Source organism: Mesoplodon bidens (genome assembly GCF_964165515.1).
Source record: "Mesoplodon bidens genome assembly, chromosome: 6".
Classification (NCBI taxonomy): domain Eukaryota; kingdom Metazoa; phylum Chordata; class Mammalia; order Artiodactyla; family Ziphiidae; genus Mesoplodon; species Mesoplodon bidens.
In genome coordinates, this window is record NC_138162.1 from 62834951 (window position 1) to 62855686 (window position 20736).

Below are 20736 nucleotides of genomic sequence, written 5' to 3' on the forward strand. Positions count from 1 at the left end.
CCCATGCTCTGGGTGGCTCTGCTGCTCAGCCAGGAGGGATAACCCCTTCTTGATTCACAACGATGCTCTTGTGAGCAAGCATCATCACCTGGATCCCAACTGCGGTGCGCACTGAGCCCTGACGTCATGCCCAAAGCTGGCAGTGAAGTTGATTTGTCCACTTACTCCACACACATTTGCTGAGCACCCACTGTATGCCAGATGCGCTGCTAGATGCTGGGGCTCTAGTGGGGGATAAAAGGATCACCCCTTCCCTGAACAGGCTTCTCAAAGTCTCTCTCGCAATCAGGGAAATTCTATATCCTTCTACAGCAGGATGGGAACCTTTCTGTGAGATCATCTGCTATTACTAGTGGAGGGCTTTGAGCCTGTTGCTTAATCTCCCTGTGCTTCCATTCCCTTGTTTGGAATACAGACATAATAAAGGTGCTTTCTCCAAAGGTTATTAAAAGGACTGAGTGAAATACTATGTGTCAACCTTAGTTCAGAGCCTTGTACATCATAAGCATTCAATATGATTGTCACATTATTAATTTTACCATCATTATTTCTTAGTAGGTCTTTGTCAACCATCCCCTCATCTCCTGACTCCAGAACAACAAATAAGTGAGAAAATGCCATCTCCAGAGGCCCACGTTCACTACTTTTGAACACTTCCTTCAGAAGAAATCCTGGCCACAACTATGATGTGGAAGAGTTTAATACCTACATGGCTGCCCTGTTCCTATGTTCACTCCATACGTTTGTATATAATTTTCAAGATAGGACGGAGGTTTGTAGGAATGTGGGGAATTTGGAAACGGTTTGAGGGTAGTGATTTTTAGGAGCTGGAAAACAGGACTAATGGGGAAAGATGAAAGGAAGTACAATTATTAACTTGGAGAAGAGATGGCAGAGGGGATAGGGAAGCCATCCTCTGAGACAAAAGATTATTAAAGAGAGAATGGCAAACGATGCTTCTTTAGAAAAGACAGAACAAGTGGAAAGCAGAGAGTGTGGCAAGAGGGATTTCAGTTCTGCCTCAGGATCATTTCCCGGCAGAGATGGTTATAAGCTCCAGGATGGGCTATGAACCCCTTCACTGGTTCAGTAATACAAAGGATTTGCAAGGTGATCTCTGCAGTCGTCCCCTGATGGGATCACATTTAAATAGACAAAGAGGCGGAAAGGCAGGAGTGGGGCCCACCCCAGCTCAGACACTAAAAACCAGTGTGGTGACCCCCGGCCTCTGAGGCTTCCAGTCTTCTCGTCTGCAAGGGAAGGTTTGGGACCGTGCCTGATACTCCAGATCTTCTGTGCAAGCCCCGAGGCCCACCTGAAGTTTCCAATCACTGCGGACTCCCCATGTGGTGAACATCTTGCTGGCTGGCACACCCTCTGAAATGCTGAATTCCACTTTGAAGATGAAGAGTCTTTCTTGACTGGTCAGTTGAAAATTCATCATACCCGCATATGGAAATTGTGTGTGGCTCTAGACGTCTTTTTGGCTCGAAAATGATTTCACTTTGCAGTATTTCACAGAGTTTTCTACCTCCAGATCAGTAAAAAAGGACAACACACTGCCCCAGGTGGGAGGGCCCACCAGGTACCATCAGCGAGGGCCTCCTGTGGGCCAGGTGTTTTGTCAGGTTGCAGGATGAGTCTCTCCTTTGCCCTTTTCCTCTTCCGTGGTCTGTACACACAAGGCTGGTGTAAGGTAAGGAGACAGACACTCTTTTAGCACAGTACTGGTATAGAAGATGCGCTGTGAATCTGGGCTCGATGAAAGTCCTGCCTGTCTCACAGGTTCTACACTGAGAGCCCTGCCTGACCTCTCCATCCTGGCTGACCCAGGGTTGTACTTGCCCAAATCACCCAGGAAGAAACTTGACCTAGCTGAAGGAGTAAAGAAGGGAAGAAAAGAAGAAGGAAGTCCTGGGGAAGGGATGAAAAAGGGAATAAATGCCCAGAAGGCTGAGAGAGAGACAAAGAAGAGGTGGGAGGTCCAAATGCAGGAGGCTCCCCTGCTACCATTAAGGAATACAGCTTTGTGGGCTCCCTAAGGATTGAGAACTGAGAACCCCAAACCAAAAGAAACTGGAGAAGGTGAAACTAGCAGTTTGTACGAAGAAATGCTCCTGAATACTTAAACTCCCTTTGTGGTGCCTATAGCACTCGGAATGTCCAATTTGAACCGACAATTAAATGTTCTTTTAAAGCATTCTCGTAGAGCAGGAGTTGGCAATCTTTTTCCGTAAAGAGCCAGATAGTCAATATCTCAGGCTTTGAGGGCATGTTGCAGCTACTTGACATAGAGACCACACATAAACAAATGGGCGTGGCTCTGTTCCAATGAAACTTAATTGACAGAACAGGCAGCTGGCTAGAGTAGGTCCCGCAGGCCATAGATTGCCAGCCCGGTCCTAGTCCAGGGCTTCTCCAATCTTGAAGTGATACATATAGATCACTCAGGGAATCACGTTAAAATGTAGATCCTGGGGCTTCCCTGGCGGCGCAGTGGTTGAGAGTCCGCCTGCCGATGCAGGGGACACGGGTTCGTGCCCCAGTCCGGGAGGATCCCACATGCCGCGGAGCGGCTGGGCCCGTGAGCCATGGCCACTGAGCCTGAGCGTCCGGAGCCTGTGCTCCGCAATGGGAAAGACCACAGCAGTGAGAGGCCCGCGTACCGAAAAACAAAAAAAAAAACCCTATGTGGAATGGCCCTGGCCCACAGGCTGCCAGTCTGTAATCTTGGTTCTAGCTACCATGAATGCACTGGGCCTCCTTTCCACGACAGGAATGTGGGACTGGGCTTATGCACATAGTATCTCTCAAGCTCAGAACCTGGAAAAGAAGGTACGCTCTTGATTTTACGGAAGAGGCTGATGAGCCTTGAAGAAGCCAGGCAACAAGGGCTGCAGTCATGCTTACGGGGGTGTAAGTTTTGAAACCACCCTCTTCAGGCAGATGAATTACCAAAACTCAGCCCCTCTGGACAGACTAATTACACAAAGCCCTTTTTCTGCAGGGCAGAAACTCCACACCTGTAGGGGGTGACCGGCCAAGCAACTTTCCCAAAGTCCCTGGGTTTTGAATCCAGGTATGAAGCTGGTATTTGAATCCAGGCCTTGCAGACCCCAAATTCCATGCTCCTTCTACCACCACACACTGACTCTAGTTTTGATGGATATTTGCGAGGGAAAAAGGTCAGCCTATCATCTCCATCTCCCCGTAAGCCACATTTGTAAGACACAGGCACAGCCTATGTGATATTTTTATCTGAAATATTTACAGGTGGAAAGGATTAAAGCAAGTGATGGACTATTGAAGGTTAATGCCATCTTTTAATATGGAAAAACTACTCTCTCCACAAGAAATATACTTGTGGGATAATCTTGAGATATGTGTGTGCGTGCTCAAAATGTCAGCCAGAGTTTCATTAATTTCAGCCTCCCCCTAGAACACTACGTTATGGTTCTGAGGCTGTGTGTCTCAGGACGCTGACACAGGTGGGACCCAGGGCGCCCAGCCCTCGGGGGTAAATTTATGGTACTATGTGTGAGGAATTCATCATGCAATTTGGCCCATGCCTCCCAGCTTCTTAATCAGAGATGGGAGATGCAAGACAAACGTTGCCTCCATGGCTTTGGGTGCTGTGTCTCAGCTTCAAGCTTTGATCCATCAGGACAAACATTTCCACCAGGCGGGCCAATTAATAAGATGGCTTAACACCCAGCCTCTCAGAACACAGAGAAGTGCTTTGCCCTCAGCTTCTCCCAGGCTGCTATTTAACAATTCTTTAGGCTAAAGGATCATGCCGTAGAGTTTTTAGGCAAGCAAAGGGCCTTGTGGAGGTGTCGAAGACATAGCCTCATTTGTTCTGGCCTAGTTGTGAAAGATCAAGCTCACAACTGAACCACAGCCAGTTTCTAAAGATGACGGGCCCAGCAATTCCGTCATGGGTGTCTGCTGTATGAGCCCATTTTAAGGGCTCATCCTCCTCCCAGCGTAGCACAGAGATTATGAGGAAGCCTCTAGAGGCAGCTGGCCTTGGATTCCACTCCCAGCTGCTCCAATTTCAAGCTGAGTAACTTGGGGAATTACATAAGCGTTACTTTCTTCACCCATAATGTGGGGCCAGTATTACTTCCCACTTTGCAGCACTGTCGGGAGATTAGAGATACTGTGTTGACACTACCCAGCTTCATAACTGGCATTCCGTAGACCACTGCTGGGTTGTAGCCTGTGTTTGCAGGTTTCCCTTCCTGTGATTTTGACCCTGTGCGATGTTCTGGATAAAGCATCAGTTTTGGGGCAGCTGGACCCAAAGGTCTGAGTTTCTTCTTCGCTCCTTACCAGCCGTGCAATTTTGGTTTAAGTCTTTAATCTTACAAAGATTTTTTTCAGCAGTAACATGGACATAATAATAGTACTTGCCTTGGAGAGCTGTGGTTAAGATTGAAACCGGCAGTTGTACATAAAATGCTTCTATTACAGTGCCTGGCATATACTGAGCACTCTATACATGTTTGTTATAAATATTAAGTAGGATATATACTTTGGAATCTGCAAAAGCTTTGTCTACATGTGGAAGAGGATATTGCTACCCCTCCTCCAAAATATAGCAAGGAAATCCAGAAAGTCCAATCAACTTAGGGAACTTTTATTTTTCAACTCTGAGATTATGCCAAATGCAGACTTGTTTTCACTTATTGGGAAGATAACTTTCTAGGTTGTGAAAAAAACATTAACTACAGCCCTGTTCTTTCTGAAATAAATACATGGGCCCAATATTGGGGAAATGCATAAACCCCAATCAGAGTACTGTTTTCTGAGAAACTGTAATGTGTGGAACACAGACCCGTATCCAGGGTGAGTGGATGCTGAGTCCAATTACCCTGCAAGGCTACTTTCATAGTCCTGTGTCTGAAGCAGGAGAAGCCTCAAGCTCACTGAAGATGAATGAATAACCAGAGTCTCAGGGCTCAGAAGTGACTGAGTCTGAACTTGAGCCATCTCACTCCAAAGCTCCATGTTCATCGCTGCCATCAGGGCTGCCCCTGGGTAGCCCCTGCATACATGTTATCTCTTTTGAGCTTCTCAGCAGGTGCTCACGTCTGTTTCCTGGAGGGGGAAACTGAGGCTCAGAGAGGTTGTGGAACTGGCACGTGCCAACGCAGCTAGGGGCAGAGCTGAGACCCACACCTCTCAACCACACCCGTCTTGCTCTAAGCTCAGAACCTGTATGGCTTCCCTGGCTGGCAGAACCTGCCCACGGGCATGCCTAGGGTGATGGAGGAGAGTTAAGTCTATCCAAGAGTCCCTTAAAGAAGTTACATCTTCCCATTATTGCTGTCTGCTGGCAACCCTTGTCACCCTGAGAAGAGATCCAGAGACTGACAAGTAGGCTGTGTTGTTGCCCTAAGTAAACCACGGAGAGCAGATTTCCCTGATGCCGAGACAGTTAGCTGGGTCTGCGAGAACATATTTCTCGCTATAAAGCAAACAAGCCGACTGGCAGAGCACTGTAGGGAAAATGACATCACTGCAGAATTTTAGGGCTAATCATTTAGCTGGATTAGCCCCAAAGTGCTGTGTCTAAAATCAGCATCCCTGCCTCTTTATGTACTCCAGATGAAACACATTAGCAGAAATATGGCAAGGGACATTCACAATACTCGGTTCTACACTCTCAGCAGTTTTTGCAAATCTGCAATTAGTCTAAAGGGCCTGGGTAAATTAGGCCTCTTGATAAATGAAGCACCTAGACAGGCCTCAGATTTATTGGATCCCGCTGTCCCGCTGTCCAGAGCCCTTGTCAGCTCCTTGCCGAGCGGGGACTGTGTGGGGGGAAAGGAAGGAAAGGGCGCCAATTCAGACCTAGAATTGCCCCCAAATCTTGGAATAAACTGGGCTTGAGGCTGCCACTTCTTTGGCCTTAAAATTTTCTGCTAGGAACGTACGTAGTAGGTGAAGTAGGAAGCCTTTGCCAGGAAGTTCAGGAGGCAGGGGGCAGAAGACAGGAGACAGGATAGATGAGGGGGAGGCAGTGTCTGTGGGAGATGTGGTTTTGCTACAGCCGGGAGGGAAGGGGTCACAAGAGGCCTGTGAGTTTCACAAGCTCCTTGTCCCACTCTGGGCCACCCAACGTCCTCCTGATTCTGGGAATTGGTGGCCACGGGTACTGATGGGCACCACCAGGGCTCACTCTCTCTCTGGGCTCTGGTTCTTAACCCATTACTTCCCCAAGTGCAGTTTTCCACATGCTTCTCACGACAGACTACACGGGTGCTTTAACTACACAGATTCCAGAAAAGTACCCCCAACCCCAAAGGGGGAGTGTTGGTAATGCCTTAAACCAAACATCCAGGGACCAGAAGGCTGTCAGTGGCTGTGGTGCAGATAAAGGGGACATATAGGGAGGGGACAGCATGTGCTTATTATCCTGATTTATGTCTCCAAATCGTAGGAAGCGATTCCCAGCCATATTGGGGTGACCCCTGCTAACTTTGCTGCTGCTGCCATTGTAGCTGTGGGTGCTGAGGTCGGCTGAACCAGGTTGACATAGGGGCCCAGCAGATGTGCAGATGTTTTGGGGGTGGCAACAGTTATATTTTGCTAAGTTTCTCTGATTTATTTATTTTTACACTTTCTTTCCTGATTACTAGAGTAATGCATGTTTTGGGGTAGAGGTAGATAGTCTGAATTTTTTAATTTAAAAAGTAGTAAAGTGGGGCTTCCCTGGTGGCGCAGTGGTTGAGAGTCCGCCTGCCAATGCAGGGGACACGGGTTCGTGCCCCGGTCCAGGAGGATCCCACATGCCGCGGAGCGGCTGGGCCTGTGAGCCATGGCCGCTGAGCCTGAGCGTCCGGAGCCTGTGCTCCGCAGGGGGAGAGGCCACGGCAGTGAGGGGCCCGCGTACCGCAAAAAAAAAAAAAAAAAAAAGGTAGTAAAGTAGGGACTTCCCTAGTGGCACAGTGGTTAAGAATCCACCTGCCAGTGCCGGGGACATGGGTTCGAGCCCTGGTCTGGGAAGATCCCACATGCAGGGGAGCAACTAATCCCGTGCGCCACAACAACTGAGCCTGCACTCTAGAGCTCACGAGCCACAACTACTGCACCCACGTGCCACAACTACTGAGCCCGCACGCCTAGAGCCCGTGCTCCACAACAAGAGAAGCCATCGCAATGAGAAACCCGCACACCGCAACGAAGAGTAGCCCCCGCTCACCGCAACTAGAGAAAGTCCGCATGCAGCGACGAAGACCCAATGCAGCCAAAAAGAATAAATTAAAAAAAAAAAAAAGTAGTGAAGTAATATAGGCTCATGTAGATCATTTAAAGCTGAGGGGTGTGCGTGTGTGTGTGTATCTGTCTGTCTGTCTGTCGGTCTGTCTCCCCCTATCTCTTTGTTACAATGTCAGATCTCTCTCTCTCTCTCTCTGTCCCCCTCCTGTCAGGAACCCTCCAGGTATGCTGTGGCCCTCTGGCCCCCTAACACTGTCCACCCAACTGAGTGCTTTGTCACTCAACTCCTAGCAACCCAGCCAGCCAGGCTGACAGCCTAGAGGAGTCAGGAGCACCCCAGAGTGTGAGCTTTCCGAAACCCGGTTCTCCCAGAGGCAGCGGCGGGTGGTACTTAACTGACACGCCGCCTGCAGCCTGCTGTGATTCAGTGTCTCTGGTCTGCAGATCAGCTGGGTGATGCTCCTGTCAGCCCACGTTGATTTTCCTGTAGATTTCATTACCTCCAATCACAGAAGAAACTGTGCTACTCTCCTGGAGTGTCAGGGCAAAATGAATAGCAAACATTTTCCTGCAGGCACCTTAGCTCTCCCATCAAAGGCAGGCCACTGTCCATGCCCCACCCCTTCCCCAAACCTCTCCTCTCCTACTCAGTGAAAACGCATCCGGGCTGAGGTGGGGCATCGAATCCAGCTTGGAGTGTTCAGGATGCCCAATTATGCTGCAGTCAGATCTTTCTGGGACTTAAGACCTTCTAAATTATGGAATTAAGAGGGTTTAGAGGGGGGAAAGAAAGAGCTGGTGACACCCGATGTGTTCAGAATTTAGAATGGGCTTTCTCATATATTAAAAAAGACCCTTTGAATATCATCAAAGAGATTGAGCAATTTTTATTCCTTTTAAAAGTTGCTTTAAGTACTGATGGGGGTCTCTGCCCTCTGGCGTGCGCACGCGCGCGCGTGTGTATGTGACTGCACGCATGTGCACGTGTGTCACAAGGGCTTCTCTTACTATGTGTTTGGTTGGTGCCAGGACCACCTTCCGAAACCCTGGTGTGTGGGGAAAGCTGCACTCGTGTGGGCAGCTTTGGCACAGAGTCCTGGCACTGTGGATGAAGACAGGCGTCAGCACTTTTCAAACAACAAACTAGCAGCAGAAGGCAGGCGCCAATCTCTGAAGTGGGCTCTGTGGGAGAGGTGAGGTCTGTTCTTTCTAACAACCAGCCTGTAAAGACTGGACCAGGGAAAGGCACCAGACACGTGAAAAGTAAGATGGCCTCTTCTCTCTAGGGGCACTGGAGTGGCCACATAAGCACACATCTCCACCCAACTGAGCATGGGTTTCTGTGTGTCCATGTGAGTGCACTGCAGTAAGAGCAACAGTTTTACCTGATAACTTTAGCCAGTATTTATTAAGCAAGTACCATGTGCCAGACACTGGGTGTCACCTACCTATTCTCCCATTTATCTTGTAACTTTAATTCTCACTATATGGAGAGCAATATCATCCCTGTTTTACTGATCAGAAACAGAGACATAGAGAGTGTATGTGACTCTCCAAAGTGTTCTGGGTTGAATTGTGTCCCTCCCCAAAATGCTGAAGTCTTAACCCCCGGGACCTGCGAATGTGACCTTATATGGAAATAGGGTCTTTGCAGACGCTCAGGTTAAGATGAAGTCAATAGGACTGGTATCCTTATAAAAAGGGGAATTTGGAGTGGAGAGAAGACCATACGAAGACACAGGGAGAAGACAGCCACGATTGCCAATAAACCACCAGAAGCTAGGAGAGAGGCCTGGACAGATACTTCCCTCACAGTTCCAGGAAGAACTAACCCTACTGACTCTTGGTCTCAGAATTTTAGCTTCCAGAACTGTGAGACAATAAATTTATGTTGTTCATGCCATCCAGCTGTGGTACTTTGTTATGGCAGCCCCAAGAAATGCATATACAAGGTCACACAGCCAGTTACTGGTATAGGCAGGTGTGTATCAGGCCATGCCTGTCCCGGTTGTTACACAGCCTAGGCTGCACACTGCCTTTCCCCAGGAGGAAGTACACTGTGCCTACACTTGCTCAAGTGGGCCTTGAATCTTCTGTAGTTGATACATTGGGGTGGTTGAGGGCAGAGGCTGAAGGGAGAATTTATTATGCATCTAGTAACTTTTATATACTTTAGCTTAAGAAATCCAAAAACCTGCTAGTTTGATAATTTACATAAAGGATGTTGAAATGCTTATATCCTTTGATCTACTTCTAGAAATCGATTCAAATAAAATAGTAACAAATGCAGAGGCATATTTATGTAGGACTATTGATCACAGTACTATTTAAGTAACAGGTAGTAATGCCCCAAATCTCAAAAAAGTATGAAATGCCCTATTAATTTTTCAAAGTAAAATTAAATCTGGTTGAAGCCAATACTAGCCAAGGGTGATGAGCAGAACTCTCAGTCCCTCCACCTCAAGCTGGGTTTGAGGACCCTGGCAGAGCCTCTTCAGTCCCATAGATGGTCATGCAGCAGGCCCCCTCTGAGGTCACCCAGAGCCCTGGGCTCAGATGGGACCACAGCTCCATGATGGGTCCGACCCTTATTTCTCTTCCCAGTCTTGGGGACCCACCAACTAGGGAGAAGCCAGTCTTTTTTCAACCTCTGCAGTTCCCAGCCTTCAGCCCTACCCTTGGACAATGTAGCCTACAGGTGTTCAGGGCCTCCACCTTTGAAACACAAAGGGTCATACCCTCCTTCAAAGTCTTTACCTTCCATCTGGGAGCAAAGAGAACCCTTTAGACATACCTCGTTCCCGTCTGTATCTCTGTCTCTTTCTCTTTCTTTCTCTCTCTTGGGTGGGTATAGGCTTAGCAGATGTTTCATTTTTCTTTCATGTGACAAGAAAAATAAATAAATAAATAAGAACAGACACAAAACAAGAAGACAGCACTTAATTTTTAAATAACAAATCTCTGTTGTAACGGCAATACCTAAATGCCCAATAATACAGGCTGGTTAACATCAATTATGATCCACACACACGTTAGATGAAGACATGAAAATTTCAGTTAACAATAATAGGAGAAAAGAGTTAAGTTGTAATGTGAATGAAAAAGCAGAATATTTGGTTATTTTTCTATCGCTACACAGCAAATTACTACAAATGTAGCCATTTAAAGCCACACCCATTTATTATTTTGTGGTTCTGTAGGTTCAGGGTCTCATGATCAAAATGAATGTGTCGGCCAGGCTAAGTTCTCATCTGGAGCTGGGGTCTTCTTTCAGTCTCATTCAACCTGTTTGCAGGCTCCAGTTCCTTGTGGTTGTAGGACCAAGGTCCCTGTCTCCTTATTGGATGTCAGTGGGGACTGCTCTTAACTTCTGGAACCTTCCAGAATTCCTGACCCTGTGGTCCTATCTTCAAAGCCACCAAGAGAGAATCTCCCTCCCTTCAAATCCCTCTCATGCTTCATATCTCTGTGCCCAAAAAAAAGCCCAGTCTCTTTTAAAGTTCACCTGACTGGGTCAGACTCACCTGGGATAATCTTTTCTTAAAGTCCACTGTAACATAACCTAGCCATGGGAGTGATACTCGTCATTTTCAAAGCTTCCCTCCTCCCCATACTCAAGACGGAAGAGATTAATCAAGGGTGTAGGGCACTGGGGAGTCATCTTAGAATTCTGTCTAACACAGATATCAACAGTATACACAGTAAGATCTCAGCCATGCAACATTTACATGCTCAGAAAAACACTAGTGTGATATAAACCTCAATGTTTAATAAGATCTTTCTGTGAGGTAGGATTATGGATGCCTCTATTTTCTTCTTTGTACTTTTCTGTATTTTCCAAGCATTTTGTAATGAGCACATATTAGTTTTATAATCAGAGAAAAAAACTCACATAGCCTAAAACTAGGATAGAAACGCATGACTATGTGTGGCATTGTGTGTGTGTAGCTGAGTGGTTTTCTCATTCGTTTGTTCTTTCATTTGTTCACTGGGCAATGGATGAACGTGCAGGCAGACTGCCTCTTCCTATAGGACTGTGTGATGACGGGGACCCTGTGTCCAGAATCTCCCTGGAATAGTTTCATACTTTTCAGCAAAAAGATTCCAAAAGGCAAGTGGCATTCATCTTCGTAATTATCTTGGGAAAAAATATGGCAGGCAAGTTACTCGAACTGTTGAGAAATACTTTGCAATTCCTATTTTCCCACCACTACCCCAACAGCTTGATAATGTTGAGGTTTTGAAATTTCCCATTGTCTCTGTTAGCAGAAAATACCAGCTTCTCATAAATAACCAAAATGAAGCAACAGAACTCTTGGCTCAAAATCACTTTTCAGCCTGACATGTCAGAAGGAGCCTGATGCCAAAATTCTCTCTCAAAACAGAAGTGTGGCCCTGAGAGACCCAGTAACACAAATGAACCAGAAACCCTTATGGTGGGAACCCCCTCCACTAACATTAGAAAGAGGAATTACTCAAGGAGGCTAATCTCAGCCATGTGGCAATGTCAAGAGGGGCACACTGACAGGCTATCGTGGGGCATTGTGTGCCGGTAACAAGTCCAGGGCTCAGTTCAGAGATGAAAAATGTGAAATCAATGGGCTGTACAGAAAAACCAGGCAAGGCTGCCTGGACCAAAGGTGACGGTGGCCTGACTTGCCTTTGAGGCTCTCTCACCTCCTTCACCTCTGCCATGTCCCTCCCCAGCATCCCACCCACTCAGCGTCAGTGAAGATCATTAGGGTGTTGGTTTTGATGTGGATACTCTCAGGGGTGTTTGCATTGTAATCAAGGGGTATAAAAGGTGCAAAAGCCCTGAGGACAGTAAAGAAGAGTTAACTGTGGAAGGACAAATAAGGAGGTTACTTTTGCTCAAGGGCTCCACCTCATTTGGTGGTCACCTCCAAAGCCAACTTCAAACACTCTGCATGATTACTGCATTTTTTTTTTTTTTTTTTTTTTGCGGTACGCGGGCCTCTCACTGTTGTGGCCTCTCCAGTTGTGGAGCACAGGCTCCGGATGCGCAGGCTCAGCGGCCATGGCTCACGGGCCCAGCCGCTCCGCGGCATGTGGGATCCTCCCGGACCGGGGCACGAACCCGCGTCTCCTGCATCGGCAGGCGGACTCTCAACCACTGCGCCACCAGGGAAGCCCTACTGCGTGTTTTTGTACAGTGTTGACCTGGCTCAGGAACAGGCCCCAAGAACTCTAGTCTACCAGCCTTAAGTGGGTGTGTGCATGGCCAGAGGAAGTTCTGTGAAGCACTCCTGAAGAAGGAGTAAGAACCTCTTCTCCCTGAGGTTCATTATGGTCAGGCAAAGCTGAAATCCTGTCAATTTCAAGTTTTAAAAATTCATCAGTTTTTTATACATACAAACTTACAAATTATTAAGCATAAGAAATAAACGGATAATCATGAAACTGCTACCCAGCTAAAGATAACGTTATCACCCCCACCCCATCTCCACACTCTTCTTTCTGTTGGCTCTTCCCTTCCCACCTCCCTCTACACTTAGCAAGTAACCACTACCACTATCTAAACGTTGCTTTATTTAAAAAAAAAAAACATTCCTTATTCCTACTTTTTTCATTAGAGTTTGACCATACATCTACCAACCACATGCTATTTAGTTTGGCTTGTTTTTTGAACTCTATATAAGTGCTATCACAATTATATTGTTTTGTAACTAGCTGCTTTTATTCAACATTATGTGTTTGTGATTCAACCACTTTTAGGCCTATAGCTTTGGTTCATTCATACTCATTCCATTATATGAATATACCTGAATCCAATCATCTATTCTCTTATTGATGGAGCAGCTTTACTTTTTAAATTGGTTTTAAACATGCTTTCACCATAGGATTTAGGGTGGTGTTTATTCAAATAGGGATAAAGACAAGGTGTGTTTAACAGATAGGACTGGGTGATGTGGTAGAAGAAAGAAACATTGCGAGGGTAAACCAGGTACTGGTTCCAACTCTCCCAAAAGTTTCTTTGTGCATATTATTTCACCATCCTCAGAAACACTGTTTCTACAAAATAAAGGAGGTGGAAAAACTTCAGGTTTCTCTCCAAAGCTACCCTTTAATTCCTTGAGGTAGTCATTCACTTAACACATAGCACCTGTCACTTGCCCCGCCTCTGCTGAAGACACAGTGGGAAATGAAACAGATCTGGTCTTTGCCATCACAGAACTTAGACTCAGGAGATACCACAGAAAACAAGAATAGCCCAAATTAAGTTGTTTTTTAAATTATACACCATGGAAAGTACTATACTGGGAACATACGGGGTGATGATACAGAGTTCCAGATGCATCTACTTTAGATAGAATGGTTGGGAAAGGCCTCCCGGAGAATGATACTTAAGCTTAAGGGGAACTAGCCATCCACAGTCAGGAGGAAGAAAATTCCAGACTAAGGGAACTACATGTGCAAAAACCCCGAAGAGAGCAAGAACTTCACGTGTTTCAGAACCTGCAGGATCGGTGTGAGAGGAAGCATGGCTCCCGGTGAGCCCCGGACACATCTGGGAGGGGTTCTGTGGGCCATGGTAAGGGTTTTGGATTTTATCCTATTTGCAAAGCAAAAGTGTGAAAGAGTTTTTAAACAGCTTGACCATATCTGTGTTTTTTAAAAGATTACTGTGGCTGGTTTTAAGAAAATGGGTGGGACGGGGCTGGAGTGGAAAAAGGTCCCTAGTGGGAGGCGACAGGGGCTCAAACCACAGCTTCAGCCATGGAGATGAGGGAGAGGGGAACAGACTGGCTTCCATGATGGTTTGGAACCAAGAAGGGGGCATTGTTATAATTGGCGTTTAATGAGAAACATAGTCAGCATTGCGGATCAAAGGGGAAATAATCAGACTCCAGTTCACTTCACTAGGGATGAGAAAGTTCAGAAAAGAGTGGGCTGGGCAGATAAGAAAGCTGTAGTCCTTTAGTAACTGGACAGTATGGATCCTCTTTGTATCTCCTTCCCTTTCCCCCCTCCTCCCTCCTCCCCCCCTCCCCTCCGTCCCTCTCTTCTATTTCCTAATTGTTCTAGCTGCGCAGCATCTTTAAAAATCTGTTTGAAGAGTGGAGCAGACAAGAACCACCCTCCCCCGGTTTCCAGAGGAGAGAGGACACCCCTGCCTCCCAGCCCTCCGTCCCCTCCACTCCTTCCAATCCCTCCTCGCTACAAGTGCCTGAACACTGTGATGTCACACTGCAACCCTGGCTTAGGCTTTCTATCTCCCTCACAATAGACTGATCCTTTCAAGTACCTGAAAGGTGTCTAGCCCTGTCGGGAGCAGAGTTCGCCGGGACTAGAGGAGACGGGAAAAGGTGTAGGATTCGTGAGTACTGATTGGCTGAAGTGAGAAGTATTCTGGACGCTGATTGGCTGTGCCATTCGCGGGAAGGCGCTTGTGGCGCCAGCAAAAAGTAGATCTAAGAGAAGACAGGTAAAGGCGTAGGATTCGTGGGCACTGACTGGCCGAAGCGAGCAGCTTTCTGGACGCTGATTGGCTCCGTCATTCACCGGAAGGCGTTTGTGGCGACCCAGCAAAGCAGATCTAGTGCCGTGGCCCCAACAGGGTCCTGAGGGGGCGTGTAAACCCACCAGGCCCGAACCTTCTGGCGCCCTTTCGTGAAGGAGCCGTGATTTATTTTAAAAAAGTAAAAATAAAAATAAAGTACCGTAAAACATGACCGAATGGGGACTATCGGGGGCTGTTTAGGGTGCTTTAAAATTCTTTAATTTGCTGTACCACAATAACTTGCACTTGAATACAAGCAATCTCGCGTCTTAATAGCCAGACAATAAAGAGTTATTTATAGGCGGCGGTGTGCAGGCCCGAGCCTTCCAGGTGTGCCCCAGATTTGAAGCAAGCACTCAGAGAGATCTGCGGGACGGCGCTGCCTGATGCAACCCAAACAAGCCCTTCGACTCTGCTGCCATTTTGCAGCTCCAGGGCTGCACCGGCCGCGGGCTCCCTGCTCTGCACAGCACGCCTGGCGCGCTGATTTATTTCAGTATTACGTTTAATTGTTTCCTTCTTGTTGAAGCCTTAACATGCGATGCTTGTAAATCTGACCCGAATCCTCCATATGGCGCTCTGGTTTTCCATTTTCAAATGCATTCGCCCTGGAATAATGACTGTGGTATAACTCAATTTGAGTTCTGCTGCTGGGGACTTTATTACATAATGCTTTCTAATTGACCCTCATAGTTTAATAAGACAGAACATTTCACCAGAACATTGACAAAAGTTATTAATTTTCACTTCAGTAGAGACCCATGTCCCAATTAAATCCCCCGAGAGTGCCTGGCTGACTGACTGACCTCATTATGGCTAATGCTTATTAGTCCTGCGGAGAGGATAGCATCACACACTGCTAAAATGCCTAAATGAGCACATACAACCGTCCAACGTGATTACAATTTACATACATGACGAATTTTACTCCCCTAATCCTTGTCTGGTGCAATGAATGTGGTGTGCTGCTGTCATACCACGAGATCAGCCATCGAGGATTTGGAAGGTGTCATAAAAATGCCTTGCCAGTGTGCTAAGCTACACCCAGTTAAATTATATCTGCCTTTCTAGGAAACTATTTCAAGCACGTGGGCGTCTTGAAGTGGGGAGACTAACTTGCGCCCATTCCTTCTTTAATATGGAACAGCTAGTACCCATTTGGGTTTTTTAGCCAACTTTAAAACAAACAAACAACAACAACAAAAAAAAACGAAAGAAAGAAAGAAAGAAAGAAAACCTATCACCAGCAGCGGCAGCAAACAATTATTCCAGCCTTCCTGCTTGGCTACCTCATACTCCCTGAAGTGGATTTTTCTTCCCTGAGTCTAGCTGTATTTGCACATTTTCTCTGAGCTTTCATTTGGAGGGAGACGGTAGGCAGGAGCTTGTAGAGTCACCACGCCTGCCTGTTTCGTCAGCTTCGATGTGAGGGCATCACAACCGCCACCTTGCCTACCAATGATGGGACCACCTATTCAAACTAGTTCCCCTCTTGTGGGAGAATCAGCTGGAAGGTCAGTTGGATGAAAAATGCGTATTTGCCCAGGCTGGTAAAATGGAAGGCTCAGAGTGGCAAGAAAATGAAAGTAAACCTGACTGTGTCTGAGGCTTCAGATTGTTTTTTGACCTTTCTTTTTCCTGGTCTATACAACAGTGTTTATCTTTCAGGCAGTCTGACCGTGGCTCAGCGTCTGCTTTTCCCGTGCATTGTACTCATTCCCCCTGGGCTGTGTGATTTGACACATGACAACAATCTAACAATGGAGATAAAACTTCTCCTCAGACTCTTGCAATGTGACAAGTAATGTGTATTGACACAGCAAAGTGCACTCTGGAAATATGAGTGGTTGGGCAGGCACCCGACCTTCCCGCTCAGCTAGAGATAGCTTAAATCATAGGCTTCAGTTGCCCACAAAGATAAAGCCAAAATTTAAATAATGATAACCAGCTGGAAGCTGCAATTCACTGAAATCTTTTCTCCCTTTTTTTTTCTTTTGGTATTACCATATTGAAAGCAGGGATTTGGTGGGAAAAGCAATAGTAATAATAGCAAGAGCAAAAGACAAAGGCAGAAGAAATTAAACTAAACCTCCCCAGGGAATATTTGAAAGTTCTACACATTCTGCTCTGTCCCCATTCTGTAAGTGTTTACTAAGTACCTCCATTGTATTAGGCACTGTGGACGAGACCCCCCACACACACACCCTCTGGAAGCTCATGGTCTGTAGGCAATACTTTCAAAACTGAAATGCAGGTATACAGGATGATCAATTCTACTGATGACAAAGGCTTATGGGATCCCAAAGAAGGGGCATTTAACCCACCTTTGGTGGTGGGGATGGGAGTTAGCTGGTCCAAGAAGGGCTTCCTAGAGAAGGAGTCATTTAAACTGAGTCCCAAATGATAAGTAGAACATACCTAGGTATATCAGGGAGGAGGGACTGGGCTCCAGGTGGAGAAAAATCCGTTCTTTTTCTCCTTCATTCTTTAACAAGTGGGCATTTAGTCCCACTATGTGCTACCTGCTGTTCGGGTTCTGTGTCTGCATCTGATGCTGAAGAGTGCCTCCTGGTGGTGACCCGTGGTGTGGCAGCCTCTTCAAGGAGGTGAGGATTCACCAGGGAATCACGGAATGAAAGGGACTCAGTTCTGTGCATTGGGGGAAAACAGCAGATGCTATTTTAGCCAAGGTTCTGTCTCCATTTCCAGACCAAGGCACATGACTGTCACAGAATCTAAGAAAGGCATATCTATCAGCACAAGAGGTGGGGTTCAGAGGGAGGCCAGTGATTTCATTTTGAAATTCTTGAGGATGAGCTGAACCTGGGTGTTTTTTTTTTTTTTTCTTTTTGCCTGAAAGCAGAGGTCAGAAAAGTGTAACTCGGAGGGGCAAAGGGGTCACAACCCCAGTGTATTTAAACCACGTGACCCCCCCAGGCAATCTCACACCTACTGGTACTGAGGTTAGAGCAGCATCAGGTGTACTGGCAGAAACACTTCTTGCAAAACACTCTGTACATGAGAACCAGAGTAAAGCAAGTACCCCACTCAAGGGTGTGAAACTTTTCCATTGCCCCTCTTGCCCCAGGCTGACAGGGGGTGAAACAGCAGCTTGGATACATAGCTAGTAGCTGGTAGGGAAAGCTGGTGGGTGTGCTAGAGGCACTGCAATCCATAAAGGAAAAATGGTCTAAACAGAGCAAGAGGGTTTTGTTGTTGTTGTTGCTTTTCCTGAGTAAATGAGCACTGATGTTCTCTCCCATGTAAGAAAGCTGCTACTGACCTGGAGACAATTTTTCTACCATGGACAAGGCAGTGAGGGCTTCTGGCTGATTAAAGGAAGTAGCTACTATTCACCATCTCTCAGAAGTGAGAGCATAAAGGAGGAGATGCAGCCAAAATAAACAGATGGCTGGATCAGGCAGGGCATGCTGTTATGAGCAGACACACAGGTAGCCCAGGCCCTAGGCAACCACACAAAGCCATTCAGAGGAGCCAGAACGCAGCAAAGAGTTCTAGAACCCTGGGAAACAGCATGTGCTCTGCCCCGGGGGGGTCGCCTTGGAATTGTCACAGATCCAAAGGTAGTGAAGTTTGCACAGAGCTGGAGGCACCCAGCAAGCAAGCAATCCTGGACACCAGGGAGGACTAGGAAAAGATGGAAGTGAGAGTGAAGGGCTAAGTTAGCAAAGTCAGCAGAAACTCAGACCCCTCGAGTGCCTGGAAGGTTGAGCAGCAGTCAGTGTGGTGCCACCAGAACCAACTCAGAGCCACTGAGGCATTTCTGCAAACACTGACTGAACACCTTCTGGGTTTCAGGCACTAAGACAGGGTTCTGTCTTCGAGGACCCCGTGGTCTGGCGAGTGGAGTGTTTATAAATAGCTAAATCACACCACAGTATAATGGTTATGAGCAGAGTTTTGAAGCATCACGAGAGAGGGAGCTGTCAGGGAAGGCTGCAGAGAGGAAGCAACATTGAAGCTGGATATTGAAGACTAACCAGGCATTAGCACCAGAAAAACTGCACCACAAGGCTACAGCTGGGTAACTGGGAGGTTATATTCGTTAAGACTCTGGCTGCCCAGCAAAGAAATCCAGTTAAACTAGCTGAAGAGGAGTGTGACTACAGAAGTACAGCAGATAATCTTACACAAAAATAAAAGGAAAGAAGTGCTGTTGGACTCTGTGAGGCCCTGAACCAGGAAATCAGGGATGTTAATTTATCAGATGGGCACAAGGACTCTGATCCACCCCACTCTGTGCATCTGCTCCATTCCTCTGGATTCCTGAGGTCCCCCCTCTCTGTTTATCATGTCCTTACAATCCCATATCCTTGCCTCATAAGTGGCCCTGGTTTGCTCCGCCATCAACTTCAGGGTCAATTCTCTATGACCTGTCAAGTCAAGTACCCATCATCCTGGGGGTACACTTGACTCAATCTTTCAGGGCTCTCATTCCAGTGAAGGAGAGCTGGAAGGAGCAACGAAACATGCTGCCTCACTGAAGGCTCTGTGAGACCCAAGCAACACCATCTTGGCACTTGTGGCATAATGTGGGAGGGGAGAAGTCTTCTACCCAAACACAGCGTGGCTTTGAGATACTGAGAGCTGCAGTCTTGACCATGGCAGTGCAGGAGTCTGGCAGCAGCTAGGTGGTGACACCAGTCAATGTGACAATACCGAATAGAGGTGGCAGCAGTGCCCAGCGTTAGTAACAGTGCCTGGTGGATAGAAAGGCATCCAGAAGGTAGACGTTGGCCAAGGAGCCCAGAGGGTATACCGTTCACACCTGACTCATCTTGTTAGTGAGCCCACAGGATTCACCCAGCTACCAGGGGAAGCTCTTTGCAGGGGGTTGAGTTCCTGCCAGCATGCGAGGGGTACCACTCGCTGTAAGGTCTCATACCCACAGGCAGTTTGACTTGGGGGAAGCTTGAGCCATGTGTTAATCAAGGTACCTAGCTTCCTCTTGACCTGTAGCCCAATGTCTGGGGGAACTGCTTATTCCGAGTAAGGTCCAGAAGGAATTAGGACCCTCTTAGAAGGACGTGCAGGAATTCCAGAGGGAACAGAAGTTGTCAGTTCCTACCAAGAAAAGCCAAGGGCACTGAGAGATTGGAAAGAATAGCTGCTGACGGAAGAGTGTAATCAGAGAGAAATGAATAGAAACTGCCCAAAGAAAATATGTGCTCCCTAGCAACCTGCCGCATAGAAAATAGGCCAAAAAAATAGCTCTAAGAAGGACGTGATAGTGGTAGGGCAAGTAATCAAAACCAGGAAAGCGAGAAAGTATGAAAAAAAATCAAACAGCAACTCAGCTGGAGAAATTATAGTACAAAGTTAAGAAAGTGCAAAAACATGGTAAGGAAAGCAAAGGTGAAGAATGAAAAGAAGATTGCGAGAGAGGCTAAGATAAGTACTAAGGTATTTTTCAAGTACAGGAGGAACAAGAGGTCAGTACAAGAGCCAATAGGGCCTCTAAAAGCTGGCGGAGGTAATTTATTGACAGAGCATGAAGACGTTGCTAAAAGATATGAAAAGGCTTTATTCCTTCCCCTCCTTGCCTCTCTTTTCACAAAGGAAGATGGGGACATATGCCAGAACAGACATAAATTTCCCAGGAGTTGGAAAAAGACATATTGAAGGAAATCAGGATCATGTCAGCACAGGTGATCAAGAAATTAGGACATCAGAAAAATTGCAGAAAGTCTAGAGCCGGGCCAGAGCCTCCCGGGATGAGAGGCCCAGAGGCCAGTGAGGTCCAAGGCCAGGGAAGGGAGGGATGGGAGGATCTGCGGTGTGTCAGAGCAGAGGGGCGGTGACCCGGCCAGGAGCTGACGTAGGAAGCAGTCTCAGGCTGTGTCTATAGCTCATCTTGTATATGCTTTTTCACCTCTGATAAAGGGGACAGAGTCAGGGTTTTATCAGGCCTTTTACACTCCAAACTGTTGGCGATGATCCCTGATGGGGTGCTTGTTTTTAAGAGT